Source organism: Mirounga angustirostris, unplaced genomic scaffold (genome assembly GCF_029215605.1).
Source record: "Mirounga angustirostris isolate CCGP_5_RB_7025 unplaced genomic scaffold, mMirAng1.0.hap1 SCAF_13, whole genome shotgun sequence".
Lineage (NCBI taxonomy): Eukaryota > Metazoa > Chordata > Mammalia > Carnivora > Phocidae > Mirounga > Mirounga angustirostris.
Genome location: NW_026991721.1, coordinates 90,347,753 through 90,351,276, shown reverse-complemented (window position 1 = coordinate 90,351,276; position 3,524 = coordinate 90,347,753).

Genomic DNA, 3,524 nt, shown 5'->3' with positions numbered 1-3,524 from the left:
ATTTTTAGATCTTCTTGGAGAATTGACCCCTTTATTCCTAAACAATGCCCACTTTATTCCTTGTTCTGAAATGGATTTCATCTGATATTAATGAGCCCTACATCTCTCCTATGTGCACTATCCTTTTACTTCCAAGTTATTTGTGTCTTTGAATCTAGAGCATGTCTCCTGTAGACAACACATAGTTGCAACTTATTTTATACAATGTGACAAATTCTGTCTCCTTACCTGCATATTTATGTGTTCTACTTTTTATCGTTAGTTTCTCTTAAATGTTAAGTGAAACAGTGATGTAACCTCTAAGCCTTTGTACTGATTTGGCTTCACACTCAGTCCTCTCCACAGGGAAAGAATGAGTCACACCGATTGCATTAGGCAAGTTCCTGTAATAAACACAGTTCTCTTTCTGAATTAATACACTGGCCTTCAGGTAATGGATTGATCTCCCACGTAGTATGACTGCATCAGAAGACTGATAATATCTCCAAGTGTCCTGATTTTGTAATTTTTGTATTTTTTTTAAAAAGGTAGCAGCATTCTATTCATGCACATCAGCTTGTTGAGCTTTGTTACTGTGACATCCATTCCCAAAAGAACAATTTCCTGTCTGCCTGCAGACAAAATCAGGTTTCTAAGCTTGCAGGGCTGAAGGCAGATTCTAGACCATGATTAACACACCAGGGTCGTGACTATCACTCTGTAGAGCCTCGTGGAACAGCCTTTTTCAGACTTCTAGTGACGCACTTTATCTATATAACAGAATCCCTACACAATTCTATTGATAGAACTGTGGAAGACAAAGGCTAAGGCATTTTCTGGTGGAGGCAGATTTCAGGTACAAGTCTTCTAAGTCTGGGTCCTATGCTCTTAAGATAATTCTTAAAAATTTCCACTAAGTAGCTCCGCTGGCAGATGAGAAAATACTAGGAACAGGGCATGAGGAAAGAGAAAGGTAGTTTAAGGTTGCTGCAATTTTTAAAAACTCTCATATTCTATTTTCTACTAGATCTGCAATTTTCAATATAAAAATTACTGATGTTTTTCACCATCACATTTTTAAGCAATTAGGTCTTCAAGAAAATGAGCCCTGTTTATTTTTTTTTACATGAAGCTTCCCCAAGCCTACCTCCAATAGCTCACTGTCCTCAACATGAGAAGCATGTATTGCTTTTCTCTGGCCATTTGAAAAGACACACTTTGTGGGTCCGTTTGTGAGAGATCCATGAGTGTGGATGATGTTACCATTCCTAAATGGATTGTAAAGTTGCATGCAGAAATGTATGTGTATTTTACATATATTTGATGTGATGTTCCACTACCAATAACTCTGTTTCCCAAAATGACAATATATTGAAATTCTTCTGTAACTGAGGAGTTATAGTCATTAGATACCTTCATGAGAGATGAACACCCACCTTATTTGTATACATTTTATTTTATTTTTTTAAGATTTTATATATTTATTTGAGAGAGAGAATGAGATAGAGAGAGAGAGCATGAGAGGGGGGAGGGTCAGAAGGAGAAGCAGACTCCCTGGTGATCAGGGAGCCCGATGTGGGACTCGATCCTGGGAATCCAGGATCATGACCTGAGCCAAAGGCAGTCACTTAACCAACTGAACCACCCAGGCGCCCCATATGTATACATTTTAGATAAGAAAATCTGAGCCCTAAACAGGGAAGCATTGCATAATTTCCAAAGCAGAGGAATAATAATAACAATAACAAATGACAGTGTGTCAAATTTGTAGCAATTCGTTCACACTTTAACTCATTTTCCTAGGATCATTGTTAAAGTAAAATGAGTTGAAGTGTGAACAAATTGCTACAAATTTCATACTTAACTAATGAATCATTGAACACTACATCAAAAACTAATTATGTACTATACAGTAGCTAGCTGAACATAATAAAAAAAACAAAAATAAGAATATAAATAAACAAAGGTGACTATAAATACATTCTCATCAGGAATAATTCATTTGCATATGTATTTTAAAAACCCAATGATCCTAAAATGCAGGAAGTATTGGAGTTATGTGCCTTCCTCACTGATGAGGACATTCAGGGATATCTCACAAGTGAATCTGGAGCCAGATTTTCCTGTCTCCCAATTTACTTAGGGCCTTTTTACTAAGAAAGTGGGGGACCAGAACTATGGCCAGCACAGCACCAAGTCCTTGAAATCTGGTGTCCCAAGCACTGTGTCAGGCTGATTCTATGAGTTTAAATTCTCTGCATTTGCTTATTGGCCATTGGGTTTCTTTTCTGAGAAATTGTTGTTTGTATCCTTTGCTTGTTTTTATATTTCATTGTTGGCCCCTCTCCTGTTAATCTGTGGAAGTTCTTTATAATTCCGGTTATTCTTTGAGGGTTATATGTGTTTCAATTATTCTTTCCCAGTTAGTAGTTTGTCCTTGTCCTCCAAAAGGTATGATGCCTTCTGTTGTGTAGATTTTTATGTGACTATATTGATGAGTCATTTTGTTTAAAAATTATGCTCACTTGGGCTCATGTAGTCTTCCATATTTTCTTATTTTTATATTATAATCATTTTTAGATAATTACATACAGTAAAATAAACAAGTATTAGAGATACAATTCAATGAGTTTTGATAAATATATTCACTTGAGGAGCTAGTACATCTATCAAGATACAGAGCAGATGGGGCACCAAGGTGGGTCAGTGGGTTTGGCATCTGACTCTTGATTTCAGTCAGCTCAGGTCATGATCTGAGGATCATTAGATTAGCCCTCCCTCAAGCTCCATGCTGGGAATAGAACCTGCTTGAGATTTTCTCTCCCTCTGCACCTACCCTCTCTCTCTCTCTTAAAAAAAAAAAAGAGAGAGAGAGAGATACAGAGCAGAGATTAGCAAACCATGGCCCAAATCCAGCCCAAAACTACACTTTTAATATTGCTCATCAGCTAAGATCATTTTTTTTTTTTACATTTTCAAACGGTTGAAACTATCAAAAGAAAATTATGTAAAATTCAAATTTCAGTGTTCATAAAGTTTTTTGGACATAGCCACACCCATTATTAACATAATATCTGTGGCTGCTCCTTCTCCAGAGGGAGAGAGTTTCACTACTGCAGCAAACGTCCTATGGTCCACAAAGCCTAAAAAAGTTTCTATCTGGTTCTTTACAGAAAAAGGTTGCCAATCCTGATGTAGACCCTGGTATATCCCCATAAAATTCTCTTTTGTTTATTTCCAGTTTCTCTATATACTTACTCCACAGAGGCAACCACCATTATGATTTTTATTTTCATAGATTGATATTGCCTACTTACTGTACTTGATTGAATCATACAGAATATATTCTTTTATGTGCAGTTCTTTTGTGCATGATGTTTATCTGTCTTGTTGCATGTATCAATCGATTGCTCCTTTTTATTACTAAGTAGTACTCCATTATGTGTATACACCATAATTTGATGGACATTTTCCTGATTTTTTTTTTATATTATGAATAAATAGGCAATAGCATTCTGGTATGTTTTTCTTTACACAGTAACATT